The sequence below is a fragment of the Bubalus bubalis genome, chromosome 14 (genome assembly GCF_019923935.1).
Source record: "Bubalus bubalis isolate 160015118507 breed Murrah chromosome 14, NDDB_SH_1, whole genome shotgun sequence".
In the NCBI taxonomy this organism is placed as follows: Eukaryota; Metazoa; Chordata; class Mammalia; order Artiodactyla; family Bovidae; genus Bubalus; species Bubalus bubalis.
In genome coordinates this window covers 80762625-80781621 of record NC_059170.1, presented here as the reverse complement: position 1 = coordinate 80781621, position 18997 = coordinate 80762625, and the positions used below count along the sequence as shown (strand labels likewise).

At 39.3% G+C, this 18997-nt stretch overlaps 1 protein-coding gene and 1 non-coding gene across 3 annotated transcripts in view; one reads left to right on the top strand and one right to left on the bottom strand.

Annotated features, from left to right (window-relative positions):
- Nucleotides 1–18997, bottom strand: part of PAK5 (p21 (RAC1) activated kinase 5) — a 427019-nt gene that overhangs the window by 396425 nt on the left and 11597 nt on the right. The window lies entirely within an intron of this gene.
- On the top strand, nt 7746–7854 carry LOC112578945. Its single transcript, XR_003103386.1, has one exon. It is a non-coding gene; the product is annotated as a small nucleolar RNA SNORA1 (small nucleolar RNA).

The window sequence follows — 18997 nt, the reverse complement described above, 5'->3', positions numbered from 1 at the left end:
TTTTTTTTCTCTCTCTCTCTTTCTTTTTCTTCTTCTTTTTTTAACATTGTATTTTTGAAATTCCAAACTCTACTCTAGATTTTTAACTTTTGCTTTTTGGTATTAGTTATCAATTTTGTACCTATATTTTCCTTATAATTTTCACGACCTTGTTTGTTTTTGTTTGTTCATTTTTTCTTTTTTTTCCTTCTTCTTTTCTTTAACATCGTATTTTTGAAATTCCAAACTCTACTCTAGATTTTTAATTTTTGCTTTTATGTATTTGTTACCAATTTTGTACCTTTAAGAACCCAATCTTCAGTACCCATTTTTCACTAGGGAACGAGATTACTGGCTTGACTGCTCTCTCTCCATTTGGACTCTCCTTTTTCTCCACCAGGTCGCCTGTGTCTCCTCCCTAACCCCTCTCTACTCTACCCAACTCTGTGAATTTCTGTGTGTTCCAGATGGTGGAGAACACTTAGGGAACTGATTACTGGCTGGATCTGTCTCCCTCCTTTTCATTCCCCCCTTTTATCCTCCTGGCCACCTCTGTCACCTTCCTCCTTCTTCTCTTCTCTGTATAACTCCATGAACATCTCTGAGCAGTCCAGTTGTGGAGTGCACATAAGGAAGAGATTACTGGCTAGCCCACTCTCTCCTCTATTGATTCCATCTCATCTCATTCGGGTCACCTCTAACTCCCTCCTCCCTCTTCTCTTCTCCATGTAACTCTGTGAACCTCTCTGGGTAACCCTCATGGTAGAGAAACTTTTCATCTTTAACGTAGATGTTATATCAATGGTGCTGTGTAGAAGGAGAAGCCTTGAAACTACTGTAAAAATAAGACCGATAACTGGAAGCAGGAGGCTTAAGTCCAAACCCTGACTCCAGGGAGCTCCTGACTCCAAGGAACATTAATTGACAGGAGCTCATCAAATGCCTCCATACCTGCACTGAAACCAAGCACCACACAAGGGCCAACAAGTTCCAGGGCAAGACATACCAAGCAAATTCTCCAGCAACAAGGAACACAGCCCTGAGCTCCAAGATACAGGCAGCCCAAAGTCACCCCAAAACCACAGACATCCCATAACTCATTACTGGACATTTCATTGCACTCCAGAGAGAAGAAATACAGCTCCACCCACCAGAACACCGACACAAGCTCCCCTAACCAGGAAACCTTGACAAGCCACCTGTACAAACCCATACACAGCGAGGAAACGCCACAATAAAGAGAACTCCACAAACTGCCAGAATACAGAAAGGACACCCCAAACTCAGCAATTTAAACAAGATGAAGAGACAGAGGAATACCCAGCAGATAAAGGAACAGGATAAATGCCCACCAAACCAAACAAAAGAGGAAGAGATAGGGAATCTACCTGATAAAGAATTCCGAATAATGATAGTGAAATTGATCCAAAATCTTGAAATCAAAATGGAATAACAGATAAATAGCCTGGAGACAAAGATTGAGAAGATGCAAGAAAGGTTTAACAAGGACCTAGAAGAAATAAAAGAGAGTCAATATATAATTAATAATGCAATAAATGAAATTAAAAACACTCTGGAGGCAACAAATAGTAGAGTAACAGAGGCAGAAGATAGGATTAGTGAATTAGAAGATAGAATGGTAGAAATGAATCAGAGAGGATAAAAGAAAAACGAATTAAAAGAAATGAGGACAATCTCAAAGACCTCCAGGACAATATTAAACACTACAACATTCGAATCATAGGGGTCCCAGAAAAAGAAGACAAAAAGAAAGACCATGAGACTTGAAAAGATAATAGTTTAAAACTTCCCTAAAATGGGGAAGGAAATAATCACCCAAGTCAAAGAAACCCAGAGAATCCCAAACAGGATAAACCCAAAGCGAAACACCCCAAAACACATATTAATCAAATTAACAAAAATCAAACACAAAGAACAAATATTAAAAGCAGCAAGGGAAAAACAACAAATAACACACAAGGGAATTCCCATAAGGATAACAGCTGATCTTTCAATAGAAACTCTTCAAGCCAGGAGGGAATGGCAAGACATACTTAAAGTGATGAAAGAAAATAACCTGATTCATTTTGATATTTGGCAAAACTAATACAATTATGTAAAGTTTAAAAATAAAATAAAATTAAAAAAAAAGAAAAGAAAAGAAAATAACCGACAGCCCAGATTATTGTACCCAGCAAGGATCTCATTCAAATATGAAGGAGAAATCGAAAGCTTTTCAGACAAGCAAAAGGTGAGAGAATTCAGCACCACCAAACCAGCCCTCCAACAAATACTAAAGGATATTCTGTAGACAGGAAACACAAAAACGGTGTATAAAATCGAACCCCAAACAATAATGTAAATGGCAACAGGATCATACTTATCAGTAATTACCTTAAACATAAATGGGTGGAATGCCCCAACCAAAAGACAAAGACTGGCTGAATGGATACAAAAACAAGACCCCTACATATGTTGTCTACAAGAGACCCACCTCAAAACAGCGGACACGTACAGACTGAAAGTGAAGGGCTGGAAAAAGATTTTCCATGCAAATAGGGACCAAAAGAAAGCAGGAGTAGCAATACTTATATCAGATAAAATAGACTTTAAAACAAAGGCTGTGAAAAGAGACAAAGATGGTCACTACATAATGATCAAAGGATCAATCTAAGAAGAAGATATAACAATTATAAATATATATGCACCCAACACGGGAGCCCCACAATATGTAAGACAAATGCTAACAAGTATGAAAGGAGAAATTAACAATAACACAAAAATAGTGGGAGACTTTAATACCCCACTCACACCTATGGATAGATCAACTAAACAGAAAATTAACAAGGAAACACAAACTTTAAACGATACAATAGACCAGTTAGACCTAATTGATATCTATAGGACATTTCATCCCAAAACAATGAATTTCACCTTTTTCTCAAGTGTACATGGAACCTTCTCCAGGATAGGTCACATCCTGGGCCATAAATCTAGCCTTGGTAAATTCAAAAAAATAGAAATCATTCCAAGCATCTTTTCTGACCACAATGCAGTAAGATTAGATCTCAATTACAGGAGAAAAACTATTAAAAATTCCAACATATGGAGGCTGAACAACACGCTGCTGAATAACCAACAAATCACAGAAGAAATCAAAAAAGAAATCAAAATTTGCATAGAAACTAATGAAAATGAAAACACAACAACCCAAAACCTATGGGACACTTTAAAAGCAGTCCTAAGAGGAAAGTTCATAGCAATACAGGCATACCTCAAGAAACAAGAAAAAAATCAAATAAATAACCTAACCCTACACCTAAAGCAACTAGAAAAGGAAGAAATGAAGAACCCCAGGCTTAGTAGAAGGAAATAAATCTTAAAAAAGAAATAAATGTAAAACAAACAAAAGAGACCATAGCAAAAATCAACAAAGCCAAAAGCTGGTTCTTTGAAAAGACAAATAAAATTGACAAACCATTAGCCAGACTCATCAAGAAACAAAGGGAGAAAAATCAAATCAATAAAATTAGAAATGAAAATGGAGAGATCACAACAGACAACACAGAAATACAAAGGATCATAAGAGACTACTATCAGCAATTATATGCTAATAAAATGGACAACGTGGAAGAAATGGACAAATTCTTAGAAAAGTACAACTTTCCAAAACTTGACCAGGAAGAAATAGAAAATCTTAACAGACCCATCACAAGCAGGGAAATTGAAACTGTAATCAAAAATCTTCCAGCAAACAAAAGCCCAGGTCCAGACGGTTTCACAGCTGAATTCTACCAAAAATTTAGAGAAGAGCTAACACCTATCCTGCTCAAACTCTTCCAGAAAATTGCAGAGGATGGTAAACTTCCAAACACATTCTATGAGGCCACCATCACACTAATACCAAAACCTGACAAAGATCCCCCCCAAAAAGAAAACTACAGGCCAATATCACTGATGAACATAGATGAAAAAATCCTTAACAAAATTCTAGCAATCAGAATCCAACAACAAATTAAAAAGATCATACACCATGACCAAGTGGGCTTTATCCCAGGGATGTAGGGATTCTTCAATATCCGCAAATCAATCAATGTAATACACCACATTAACAAATTGAAAAATAAAAACCATATAATTATCTCAATAGATGCAGAGAAAGCCTTTGACAAAATTCAACATCCACTTATGATAAAAACTCTCCAGAAAGCATGAATAGAAGGAACATACCTCAACATAATCAAAGCTATATATGACAAACCCACAGCAAACATTATCCTCAATGGTGAAAAATTGAAAGCATTTCCTCTAAAGTCAGGAACAAGACAAGGGTGCCCACTTTCACCATTACTATTCGACATAGTTTTGGAAGTTTTGGCCACAGCAACCAGAGCAGAAAAAGAAATAAAAGGAATCCAAATTGGGAAAGAAGAAGTAAAACTCTCACTATTTGCAGATGACATGATCCTCTACATAGAAAACCCTAAAGACTCCACCAGAAAATTACTAGAACTAGTCAATGATTATAGTAAAGTTGCAGGATATAAAATCAACACACAGAAATCCCTTGCATTCCTATACACTAATAATGAGAAAACAGAAAGAGAAATTAAGGAAACAATTCCATTCACCATTGCAACGGAAAGAATAAAATACTTAGGAATATACCTACCTAAAGAAACTAAAGACCTATATATAGAAAACTATAAAACACTGGTGAAAGAAATCAAAGAGGACACTAACAGATGGAGAAATATACCATGTTCATGGATTGGAAGAATCAATATAGTGAAAATGAGTATACTACCCAAAGCAATTCATAGATTCAATGCAATCCCTATCAAGCTACCAACAGTATTCTTCACAGAGCTAGAACAAATAATTTCACAATTTGTATGGAAATACAAAAAACCTCGAATAGCCAAAGCTATCTTGAGAAAGAAGAATGGAACTGGAGGAATCAACCTACCTGACTTCAGGCTCTACTACAAAGCCACAGTTATCAAGACAGTATGGTACTGGCACAAAGACAGAAATATAGATCAATGGAACAAAACAGAAAGCCCAGAGATAAATCCACGCACATATAGACACCTTACTTTTGACAAAAGAGGCAAGAATATACAATGGATTAAAGACAATTTCTTTAACAAGTGGTGCTGGGAAAACTGGTCAACCACTTGTAAAAGAATGAAACTAGAACACTTTCTAACACCATACAAAAAAATAAACTCAAAATGGATTAAAGATCTCAACGTAAGACCAGAAAGTATACAACTCCTAGAGGAGAACATAGGCAAAACACTCTCTGACATACATCACAGCAGGATCCTCTATGACCCACCTCCCAGAATATTGGAAATAAAAGCAAAAATAAACAAATGGGACCTAATTAACCTTAAAAGCTTCTGCACAATAAAAGAAACTATTAGCAAGGTGAAAAGGCAGCCTTCAGAATGGGAGAAAATAATAGCAAATGAAGCAACTGACAAACAACTAATTTCAAAAATATACAAGCAACTCCTCCAGCTCAACTCCAGAAAAATAAACAACCCAATCAAAAAATGGGCCAAAGAACTAAACAGACATTTCTCCAAAGAAGACATACAGATGGCTAACAAACACATGAAAAAATGCTCAACATCACTCATTATCAGAGAAATGCAAATCAAAACCACTATGAGGTACCATTTCACGCCAGTCAGAATGGCTGCGATCCAAAAGTCTACAAGCAATAAATGCTGGAGAGGGTGTGGAGAAAAGGGAACCCTCTTACACTGTTGGTGGGAATGCAAACTAGTACAGCCACTATGGAGAACAGTGTGGAGATTCCTTAAAAAACTGGAAATAGAACTGCCTTATGATCCAGCAAATCCCATTGCTGGGCATACACACTGAGGAAACCAGAAGGGAAAGAGACACATGTACCCCAATGTTCATCACAGCACTGTTTATAATAGCCAGGACATGGAAGCAACCTAGATGCCCATCAGCAGATGAATGGATAAGAAAGCTGTGGTACATATACACAGTGGAATATTACTCAGCCATTAAAAAGAATACATTTGAATCAGTTCTAATGAGGTGGATGAAACTGGAACCTATTATACAGAGTGAAGTAAACCAGAAAGAAAAACACCAATACAGTATACTAACGCATATACATGGAATTTAGAAAGATGGTAACAATAATCCTTTGTACGAGACAGCAAAAGAGACACTGATGTATAGATCAGTCTCATGGACTCTGTGGGAGAGGGAGAGGGTGGGGAGATTTGGGAGAATGGCATTGAAACATGTATAATATCATGTATGAAACGAGTCGCCAGTCCAGGTTCGATGCACGATACTGGATGCTTGGGGCTGGTGCACTGGGACGACCCAGAGGGAGGGTATGGGGAGGGAGGAGGGAGGAGGGTTCAGGATGGGGAACACAGATATACCTGTGGCGGATTCATTTCGATATTTGGCAAAACTAATACAATATTGTAAAGTTTAAAAATAAAATAAAATTAAAAAAAATAAATAAAAATACTTTCTTAACCATCCTAAACCACCCCAACTGATACATTCTCATCAAGGGAATCTTTCTGGGTTATTTTTTAATATCCCCCAGCCGACTAACTGCCTGTCCAATATCCATTCCTCACTTCTTACTGATCAAGTACATTGCAATGTGCAATTAAAATTCACCAACATTGGGATTTTCCTGGCAGTTCAGTGATTAAGACTCCGCATTCCCAATGCAGGGGGCATGGGTTTGATCTCGGGTTGGGGAAGATCTGGCATACTGCATGGCATGGCCAAAAAAGAAAAAAAAAAAACACCAACATTTATTGTATATCCACATATTAAAATGACCAAGACTTGTTCCTCTGCCCTCAGCATACCTGTTACACACTCTTCTTTCTCCATGCAAAACTATTTTTAGTCTGGGGTTTCTAGCAAGACCTAGACTCAAAATCATGTTTATTATCCATGGCAATATATATAATTTTTATTTTTATTTTCTCCAACTTTCCCTATTTTGATGATATCTGTTCCCTCCCCTAAAAATGACCATGGCCTGAGCCACATTATTTGGGACACAGAGTTCCATTAATGCCTTGGAGGAGATGCCTTACCCACTGGTCCACCACTGCCCTAAAAGAATGTAATTGCATTACATGGGTAAATGATTTACTCCTGGGGAATATATCATTCTTTCTGATGCATTACAAGGTCAATTGTAGCCTTACTCCTGTCCCAATTTTCAGCATTAGATGCATTTAACAGTTACATGCTTAATTATCTAAGACTCCATTTCAGCACTTATATCATCTCATCCATTTGGATATGACTTTGAGTGCAGCTTACTCAGACTCAGTGCCCTATTACCATAGTGTACACATGCTGTCATCATCTACAACAATAGATGGTCCAACTTACATTTGGCCAGCAAAGAACGGAGCCTTTGAGAACTTCTGAAACATCTGTGAAAGTTTTCAGGAACAGGCTAGCAGATAACAAGTATGGATGCATGAGCCCTTTAAGTCCACATGCCTAGGACTCCCAACAACTGGTACATAAATACCCAACACTGCCAGCCCAGTGGGATGAATAATATCCAAAACTGAACTTTTTATTTCTCCCCCAGAAACATACTTCTCCCAGTTTTCCCTTGCTTAGCTGAAGACAATCCATTGTTGGAGTTGCTCAGACCAAAAAACCTTAGCATCATTCCCAACTCCTCTCTGTCTCCTATCTCGGACCAGATCCTAAGAAAACACCACCTTCAAGATATATGCAAAATTAACATGGCTACATTGAGAACACAGGTTTTGCTTCCATCATTGTAATTCTATTGCAGTAGTGACAATGAGACCTGTAACTTTTTTTTTTTTTTTTGCAAGGCAGGAGACCTGGGTTTGATCCCTGGGTCAGGAAGATCCCCAGGAGAAGGGAATAGCTACCCACTCCTGTATTCTTGTCGGGGAAATCCATGGAAAGAGGAGCCTGGAAGGTTACAGTCCATGGGGTCACAGTCAGATACGACTGAGCGACTAACACTTTCTTTTCACTTTCATGAGTAAAAAATTGGATACAACAAGGCTTTTCAATATTACAGAAGATGAAGGAATGAACAGCAATGTACTTGCTATATTTAACTTCTAGCATCCTACAGTAAATTGTTTGAGGAAATTGGATCCCAAAGATTATGGGTAAGGAATTTTGAAGCATGTCTGTACCTCACCAAAACCCAACTAAAAGAATTATGGACTGACAGCTGTGGACTGAGCAAAATTTCTTTTTGAAAGGGCTATGGGAGCTTGGAGTGCTGTAGTTCATGGGGTTGCAGAGTTGGAAATAATTTGGCAACTGAACAAAAATAATCTTATCTTGAAGATCATGATTTTGGAGGAACTAAGGTGATTGGCAGTGGACAGAATCAGAATATGTGAAATTCCTTAAAAATTTATTGACTTAAACAGTTTTTCCTAGCTTTTAGTTTTGTTGATATTTCTTATAGTCTCCTTTGTTTCTTTCATTTATTTCTGCTCTAAACCCACAGCAAACATTATCCTCAATGGTGAAAAGTTGAAAGCATTTCCCCTAAAGTCAGGAACAAGACAAGGGTGTCCACTCTCACCACTACTATTCAACATAGTTTTGGAAATTTTAGCCACAGCAATCAGAGAAGAAAAAGAAATAAAAGAAATCCAGATTGGAAAAGAAAAACTAAAACTCTGTTTGCAGATGACATGATCCTCTACATAGAAAACCCTAAAGACACCACCAGAAAAGTACTAGAGCTAATCAGTGAATATAGTAAAGTTGCAGGATTTAAAATTAACACACAAAAATCTCTTGCATTCCTATACACTAACAATGAAAAAACAGAAAGAGAATTTAAGAAAACAATTCCATTCACCATCGCAATGAAAAGAATAAAATACTTAGGAATAAATCTACCTAAAGAAACAGAAGACCTATATATATAAAACTATAAAACACTGATGAAAGAAATCAAAGATGACACATAGATGGAGAAATATATCATGTTCATGGATTAGAAGGATCGATATAGTGAAAATGAATATACTACCCAAAGCAAACTATAGATTCAATGCAATCCCTATCAAGCTATCAATGGTATATTTCAGAGAACTAGAACAAATAATTTCACAATTTGTACAGAAATACAAAAAACCTTGAATAGCCAAAGCAATCTTGAGAAAGAAGAATGGAACTGGAGGAATCAACCTGCCTGACTTCAGACTATACTACAAAGCCACCGTCATCAAGACAGTATGGTACTGGCACAAAGACAGAAATATAGATCAGTGGAACAAAATAGAAAACCCAGAGATAAATCCACGCACCTATGGACATCTTATCTTTGACAAAAGAGGCAAGAATATACAATGGAGAAAAGACAATCTCTTTAACAAGTGGTGCCAGGAGAACTGGTCAATCAGTTGTAAAAGAGTGAAACTAGAACACTTTCTAACACCATATACAAAAATAAACTCAAAATGGGTTAAAGATATAAATGTAAGACCAGAAACTATAAAATTCCTAGAGGAAAACATAGGCAAAACACTCTCTGACCTAAATCACAGCAGGATCCTCTATGACCCAGCTCCCAGAATAAAAGGAAAAATAAACAAATAGGACCTAATTAAACTTAAAAGCTTTTGCACAACGAAGAAAACTATAAGCAAGGTGAAAAGACAGCCTTCAGAATGGGAGAAAGTAATAGTAAATGAAGCAACTGACAAATAATTAATCTCAAAAATATACAAGCAGCTCATGCAGCTCAATTCCAGAAAAATAAACGACCCAGTCAAAAAATGGGCCAAAGAACTAAACAGACATTTCTCCAAAGAAGACATACAGATGGATAACAAACACATGAAAAGATGCTCAACATCACTCATTATCAGAGAAATACAAATCAAAACCACAATGAGGTACCATCTCATGCCAGTCAGAATGGCTGCTATCAACAAGTCCACAAACAATAAATGCTAGAGAGGGTGTGGAGAAAAGGGAACCTTCTTACACTATTGCTGGGAATGCAAACTAGTACAGCCACTATGGAGAACAGTGTGGAGATTCCTTAAGAAACTGGAAACAGAACTGCCATACAATTGTATTGTTGGGCATACAATTGCTGGGATTGAATGCCCAGCAATCTCACTGCTAGGCATTTACACCAAGGAAACCAGAATTGAAAGAGACACGTGTACCCCTCATCTCAGCACTGTTTACAATAGCCAGGACACAGAAGCAATCTAGATGTCCATCAGCAAATGAATGGATAAGAAAGCTCTGGGACATATACACAATGGAATATTCAGTTCAGTTCAGTTCAGTTCAGTCGCTCAGTCATGTCCAACTCTTTGCGACCCCATGAATCACAGCACGCCAGGCCTCCCTGTCCATCACCAACTCCTGGAGTTCACTGAGACTCACGTCCATCGAGTCAGTGATGCCATCCAGCCATCTCATCCTCTGTCGTCCCCTTCTCCTCCTGCCCTCAATCCCTCCCAGCATCAGAGTCTTTTCCAATGAGTCAACTCTTCACATGAGGTGGCCAAAGTACTGGAGTTTCAGCTTTAGCATCATTCCTTCCAAAGAAATCCCAGGGCTGATCTCCTTCAGAATGGACTGGTTGGATCTCCTTGCAGTCCAAGGGACTCTCAAGAGTCTTCTCCAACACCACAGTTCAAAAGCATCAATTCTTCGGCGCTCAGCTTTCTTCACAGTCCAACTCTAACATCCATACATGACTACTGGAAAAACCATAGCCTTGACTAGACGGACCTTTGTTGGCAAAGTAACGTCTGTGCTTTTGAATATGCTATCTAGGTTGGTCATAACTTTTCTTCCAAGGAGTAAGTGTCTTTTAATTTCATAGCTGCAGTCACCATCTGCAGTGATTTTGGTGCCCCAAAAAATAAAGTCTGACACTGTTTCCACTATTTACTATTTATTTATTTCCACTGTTTCCCCATCTATTTGCCATGAAGTGATGGGACCAGATGCCATCATCTTCGTTTTATGAATGTTGAGTTTTAAGCCAACTTTTTCACTCTCCTCTTTCACCTTCATCAAGAGGCTTTTTAGTTCCTCTTCACTTTCTGCCATAAGGGTGGTGTCATCTGCATATCTGAGGTTATTGATATTTCTCCCAGCAATCTTGATTCTAGTAAAGAATGCATTTGAACCAGTTCTAATGAGGTGGATGAAACTGGAGCATATTATACAGAGTGAAGTAAGTCAGAAAGAAAAACACCAATACAGTATAATAACACAAATATATGGAATTTAGAAAGATGGTAACAATGACCCTATATGCGAGACAGCAAAAGAGACACAGATGTAAAGTACAGACTTTTGGACTCTGTGGGAGAAGGCGAGGGTGGGATGATTTGAGAGAATAGCATTGAAACATGTATATTACCATATGTGAAATAGATCACTAGTCCAGGTTCAGTGCATGAGACAGGGTGCCCAGGGCTGGTGTACTGGGAGATGGGAGATGGGATGGGGAGGGAGGTAGGAGGGGGGTTCAGGGTGGGAACACATGTACACCAATGGCTGATTCATGTCAATGTATGGCAAAAACCACTACAATATTATAAAGTAATTTGCCTCCAATTAAAATAAATTAATTAATTTACAAAAAAATAAGTAAACCATTTTGCCTATATTACATGTAATTTTTTAAAAAAATCTTTACACTTTGTGCAGAAAAATAAAAAGATAAATGAGAATTGGGTGACTTCTCACAACTGTTACTGCTACAAGCCTAGTCAAGTCATCATCATCTCGTTTAAATCTATCACGTCTGCCAGACTTCTTCCTCTGCCCCTCTCAAGAGAGGCCAAAGTGACTCATCTAAACTATGTCAGCTTCTGAACTCTGCTCAAGATCTCTCCAGTGACTGCTCTCCTCCCTGACCCCATCTCTTTCTGCTCCTGCCCTCATTCACTCTGTTCCAGCTACACTGGCCTCTCTGTACTTCCTCAACCAACTGGGCATCCCATCCTTTGCATGGGGCTCTCTCTGCCAGTGATGCTCTTCCATATGAAACAAGGGTGGTTTACACAGGTACTTCACTTTCCACCTTCAAGTGCCACCTTCTCACTGTGGCCTATCTCGACCCTCCATTTAATACTGCACCCCTTCCTGCCATCATCTCAGCACTTCTGATCCCTCTTAATGACCACTCTATTTTTTCAAAGCACAAATCCCCTTCTTACAGTCTATGCATTTACTTCTGGTGTTTATTGTCTGCTGTCTGTTTCTTTCCACAAAGGAGGAATTTGCATCTCTGTTCATTGATGTGTCCCCATCTGCTTAAGGGCCACCCCAAATAAACACAGTGGTGCACAATGAGTGCCTACTAAATGGATGAATGACTAGCTGGGGACAGTAACTGTAATATATTTCCTATTTTTCCTCTAATCTATCAAAGGACAAAGCAGAAGCAAGCAGACACCACCCTAATAGGGAGACCCAATTAGCCTCTTCATTTTAATCCTAGCTGTTAAGTGATTAACTTAGACTGAAGGTTTTTCTGTTTCCTGGTGACACAGAATGTGTCAATGTGCTTTGAAATAAAATTGAGGTCTGGGGAAAAAAGGGAGAGGGACCACTTTCTGAAGTCTTCTCTCACTCCTCTAGCTCAAGCAAATAAAAACTCTGGGGATAGCTCTGGACTTTTCTATCTCATTTGTTTTTCATTACTTGTTTTATTATTACTTTTTAGTAAGGCACAGGGATATCATTCTCTGTCACCCTAGGGGATTCCAATATTGACTTTGAGATTTTTCTAGCCATTCTATAGAATGCATATTATTTATAAAGTTCTACTTTACTTCTGTGGGCATATTTGCATTCTGAATGTTTTAGATTTTCCAGATGATAATGTCTTATGAAATATGATAACATCTTTTTGATATTCCCATTGTTGTTCAGTTGCTAAGTCGTGTCTGACTTTTTTTCTAAGATGGAATTTTTTAAACATATCTCTAAAATGGCATTCACCTTCCAGTTAAATAAACTGGCTTATTTCGGGAAATGGCTTGAAGAAGAAACAATACACAAGGATAAGAGGATCCCAAAACGTAGAACAGTCTTCTGATTCAAAGATTACAAATGTGAAAGATGTTAAGGGCCAAAAAGGGTAATATAAACAAGTAAAATGGCCAGAGAGTACACAGTAGGGAGCACTGGGGACTGCAGCAAAGTGAATAGTCCATTATCTAATCTATGGTGGAGGCAGCTGCTACTCAGCGGCTCAGCCACAGGGGATGGTGGCCATGAGGAAACATGGTCAATGTTGCCAAATTTTGTACTTGTGTTTATATGATTTTTTTTAAAAGGAGCCCCTGAATTTTTAGAAGAAACGTCATACTATATATGCCAATCACAACACATCTAGGGCATAAGACTAGAAACTCTGCTCAAAATTGGCATTGTCAAATGTTTCCTAATAGAATTCACAGTGCTCTCCTACACCTTCCAGCTTTAAAAAGACAGCTCAACTATATTTCATGGATAGTAAAAGTCTCCCATTGCTGTTCGCTAGTTTGTGGTTTCCTGATTCCTAGTTGTTAGTGGGCTCTTGGTGGTGAGTGTTTCTATCAGCCAGTGTAGACTGCTAATATGCCAACACAGGTACTGCGGCAGGAGTCCCTATGAAAGTAGACACACACTGCTATCACGGAGACTATCTATATGCTGCCTTTAAAATCCCTGTGGTTATCACCCAAGAATCTTCTATTTCTGAGAATATTTCCTCAAAAACATGTGGCCATGTTTTTGACATGAGACCCTAGATCCCACACTGGAGAAACCTTTGGTTAGACCACTGACTTTGATTAATTTCCATCCCAAGCTTTTTGGTTTTTCTCACTTCATAGCACATCTGTTACTAAGGAAACAAGTACCAAAGATTAGGGCAGAACTGAATAAAACCCCAGATTTCAGTATAAAAATCAATAAATGCTCAAGCAGGAGTCACATCACCAACCAAGAATATTCATACCAGGTTTGGGACAAAGGAACAGAGGGTGTAAGTTGCATCCAGTAATCAAATAATTATTCTTAATGTTTTTCAAGAAGTTGAGTTTATTTATGCTATTATTGGAAAAGAAGAGAAACAAAAGGTAAAGGAGAAAAGGAAAGATATATCCATCTGAATGCAGAGTTCCAAAAAACAGCAAGGAGAGATAAGAAAGCCTTACTAAGTGATCAATGCAAAAAAATAGAGGAAAACAATAAAATGGGAAAGACTAGAGATCTCTTCAAGAAATTTAGAGATACCAAGGGAACATTTCATAAAAATATGGGCACAATAAAGGACAGAAACTGCATGGAACTAACAGAAGCAGAAGATATTAAAAAGAGGTGGCAAGAATACACAAAAGAACCATACAAAAAAGATCTTAATGACCCAGACAACCATGATGGTGTGATCACTCACCTAGAGCCAGACATCCTGGAGTGTGAAGTCAAGTAGGCCTTAGGAAGCATCACTATGAACAAAGCTAGTGGATGTGATGGAATTCCAGCTGAGCTATTTCAAATTCTAAAAGATGATGCTGTTAAGAGTGCTGCATTCAACATGTCAGCAAATTTGGAACACTCAAAAGTGGCCACAGGACTGGAAAAAGTCAATTTTCATTCCAATCTCAAAGAAAGGCAAAGCCAAAGAATGTTCAAACTACCACACAATTTCATTCATTCTACACACTAGCAAAGTAATGCTCAAAATTCTCCAAGCTAGACTTCAACAGTACGTGAACCAAAAAATTCCAGATGTTCAAGCTGGATTTAGAAAAGTCAGAGGAACCAGAGATCAAATTGCCAACATCCGCTGGATCACAGAAAAAGCAAGAGAATTCCAGAAAAACATATACTTCTGCTTCATTGACTACACTAAACCCTTTGCCTCTGTGGATCACAACAAACTGTGGAAAATTATTAAAGAGATGGGAATACCAGACCACCTGTCCTGCCTCCAGAGAAACCTATATGCATGTCAGGAAGCAATTTAGAACCAGACATGGAACAACTGACTGGTTCAAAATGGGGAAAGGAGTGTGTCAAGGCTGTATATTGTCACCCTGCTTATTTAACTTATATGCAGAGCATATCATGTGAAATGCTGGGCTGGATGAAGCACAAGATGGAATCAAGCTTGCCAGAAGAAATATCAATAACCTCAAATATGCAGGTGACACCAACCTTATGGCAGAAAGTGAAAGAAGAGTGAAAAAGCTGGCTTAAAACTCAACATTCAAAAAACAAAAATTATGGCATCTGGTCCCATCACTTCATGACAAATAGATGGGGAAACAATGGCAACAGTGACAGATTTTATTTTCTTGGGCTCCAAAATCACTGCAGATGGTAACGGCAACCGTGAAATTAAAAGACACTTGATTCTTGGAAGAAAAGCTGTGACCAACCTAGACAGCATATTAAAAAGCAGAGACATTACTTTGCCAACAAAGGTCCCTCTAGTCAAAGCTATGGTTTTTCCAGTGATCATGTATGGATGTGAGAGTTGGATTATAAAGAAAGCTGAGCACAGAAGAACAATGCTTTTGAACTGTGGTGTTGGAGAAGACTCTTGAGAGTCCCTTGGACAGCAAGGAGATCAAACCAGTCCATCCTAAAGGAGATCAGTCCTGGGTGTTCATTGGAAGGACTGATGTTGAAGCTGAAACTCCAATACTTTGGCCACCTGATGCAAAGAGCTAACTCGTTGAAAAAGACCCTGATGCTGGGAAAGATTGAGGGCAGGAGGAGAAGGGGATGACAGAGGATGAGATAGTTGGATGGCATCACCGACTCGATGGACATGAGTTTGAGCAAGCTCTGGGAGTTGGTGATGGACAGGGAAGCCTGGTGTGCTGCAGTCCGTGGGGTCACAAAGAGTCGGACATGTCTGACCGACTGAACTGAACTGATTGTTGAAAAGCTGGCTCTTAGCTTACAGTTTGCTTCATTACTTTTCAGTATATATAGAATGTTTACTTTATATCCATATCCAATATTAGAATCTGTCTCTAACTAGAAACAGAGAATTAATCTTTCCTTCCATGTGTCTTTCTTTTATCAAAAGTAGAAAATTATTACTAGCATATAATTTTTTTAAGTAAATGACTTAGATCACATTATTGCTAGGTTCCATTTCAGAATTTTAAATCATGGCATTACTCTTCTTCATTTGGACTCATTTTTTAGCCTAGGTAACATCCATCCATCCACAAACCCTATTAAAAATGAAGACCTTTAGTATGGATGCATAAAGCGAGGTGCTAGGGGACTCAAAGATGAAGAAACCAGGTATCTTCCTTAGGAATTATCAGTGTAGTACAAGAAGGGAGTCAAGGAAGAAAATAGCTTCAAAAAATACTGTGATGAATGCCTTGAGAGGTCTCCCAGTGAAGGAGTCCTCGAGCCTAGAAAAGAAGATAAAGGCCTCAAAGGCCTCAGGCCTGCCCCAAAAAGATAATGGCTTCAAGGGCCCTTGCTGAACCACCTGACTTCAGGGATGACATAACTGAACTTTAAGTCCCACCCCAACACTCCGGGCAGATTGCATTAGCCCAGGGCCCCCTGCCCCTGTTCATCCACAAACTGCCATCTCAGCTAAAGATTACCCAGAACGCACCGCCTGACTAAGTCCTCCCCTATTGCTTCTGCAAAACCTCCCCTTAAATATGAAGCCTCCCTGACCCCGCACACTCTGCCTGGTCCTTAGACCAGCTGTCGCCCCTCCTTGCCTGAATAAAGGCAGCTTCTGTTGAGGTCGTCTCCCTTTCTTCACCACCTTGTCTGGAACTCTACCTACACCAGAACCCTGTGGAAGAATGTGGAGGACGTGGACAGCTCCACACTCCCAGGTGGATTCCCAGGTGGTTCAGTGGTAAAGAATCCTCTGCCAATGCAGGAGATGCCCTAAGACTTGGGTTTGCTCCCTGGGTAGGGAAGATCCACTGGGGAAGGAAATGGCAACCTACTCAAGGATTCTTGCTTGGAAAATCCTAGACACAGAGGAGCCTGGAGGGTGACAGCCCATGTGGCCACAAAGAGTCAGATAAAACTGAGCATGCACACACAGGTAGCTGGTAGGAAATTTGCAGTGAGAAGGTGATCACCAGATGACAAGATGTTCATTTTGGAGTGGTAATGATGGCAAAGCAGAGACGGGAAGTTCGTACAAGGTCTAACTGAGAGACACTACGGGGAGATGCAGTGGGCCAGGGAAGGGCTGTTCAAGAAAGTTAAGCTGATGAGACTCAGGGACTCCTTAGCTGTGAGAAGGGAGAGTGCACTCTTGCCTGGAGCGTAAGACAGGACCCAGCTTGGAGCTTGTTGTTCAGTTACTGAGTCATGTCAGACTCTCATGCAACACTTCATAGCCCACCAGGCCCCTCTGTCCTGATTTCCCAGGCAAGAATACTGGAGTGGGCTGACAGTTCCTACTCCAAGAGATCTTCCCAACCCAGGGATGGAACCCGAGTCTCTGGCATTGGCAGGTGGATTCTTTACCACTGAGCCACTGTTGCGGAGAAGCCAATTCTAACTCCATGTTGGAAGTGTTTCTTTGACTTGATTTTGTTATAACCATATAGAATGGCCTGCCTCAGAGAATTCTGCCCCTCTGCCTGATGGTTAAACTAAAGTGCCTTTGTACAGAACCTGTCCACCTATAGATGATAGGAAGCAAGAAATTAACACATCCACTGCCTGAGGCTTGACATTCTAGGTGATGTTTGCAAGATGAATGATCTTTTTACTTTGCTTCCTTATGTCCCCCCAATGTCTGATCTACAAAAGAACCTGGCATTCAGACCCTAATAAGATGGTTAATCAGAGGCACTAGCCTGCCATCTTCTCTGTCATCTGGCTCTGCAGTTGGTCCCTTCCTTGCTCAGCCCTTGTCTCTTGGATTCATTGGCCCATCATGCGGCAAGCAGAGGGAGCTTGGACTTAGTAACACCACCAGGGAAGCCCAACTTGGAGGTAGCTAATAACTTAAAACTTTCATAACAGGCAAAACAAACTACTGTTTAACTCAAGTTATGAATAACTGTTATTTCAATATTATTGGAAAAGTCCTTTTTTGTTTTCATGTCTCAAAAAGCTAGAGGAGAATGAACAATGTACTGAACACTACACTTTCCTTTCCAGAGGAGGAAAGCTCTACATTCCATTTCTGTAAGACTTTCTTCTTGAATCCCCTCCTCCATCAGTGTTTATGTTTTTCAAAGGTAAATTATATCCACATAGCAACTGTTCCTACTTTAGAGGAAGATGCTTTCTTTGAAACATATGAAGTATAAGTTTTCTCCACTTCACTTGCAGGAAGCTCTCTTCCTAGGTCAGTAAACTGCAGTGGAGCTAAATTAGGCAAGGAGGCAACTCACTTAAGAAAGATTAGCTGGGAAATCCATTTGCACGACAAAAAGGACCATCTGTAGATGCAAAGGGATAGAGTTCCACCCAGAAAATAGTTAAGGAGTTTCTTAAATAGAATGCCAACCTTGAATGTGAATTGAGAAGCGATGCTAACAAAGAACGATGAAATGGCAGATCTACTTGCTACTGAAGATGTGAACACCTGAGCTTGCCCCCATCCTCCCCCATCTGTAATTGATTAAAAGAGTGATGGAACCAATAATGTTGGGAAAAGCCATCTCAGTCCAGTTGGATGGGGGTGCAACAGAGGCTTAGGGATATCAACTGTGCTCTACAGGAAAGACAAAGGGACTCTTCTCTGCCCATTCACCTTCATCATCAAGGACACAAATGGCAACTTCCTTGAAGACTGAAAGAATCCCAGAGCTGACATCTGTTTTAAACTGTAAATTAAAACAGTTAAAATTTGTTTTTTTTTTATACACACAACCAAATATTGATTCCTGATTTTGATCATTCCCTTAATCATAATACTGAAGACAGCAAGGCAATGAATAGCATTCCTTGCCCTTTTCCTGACAAATCTAAA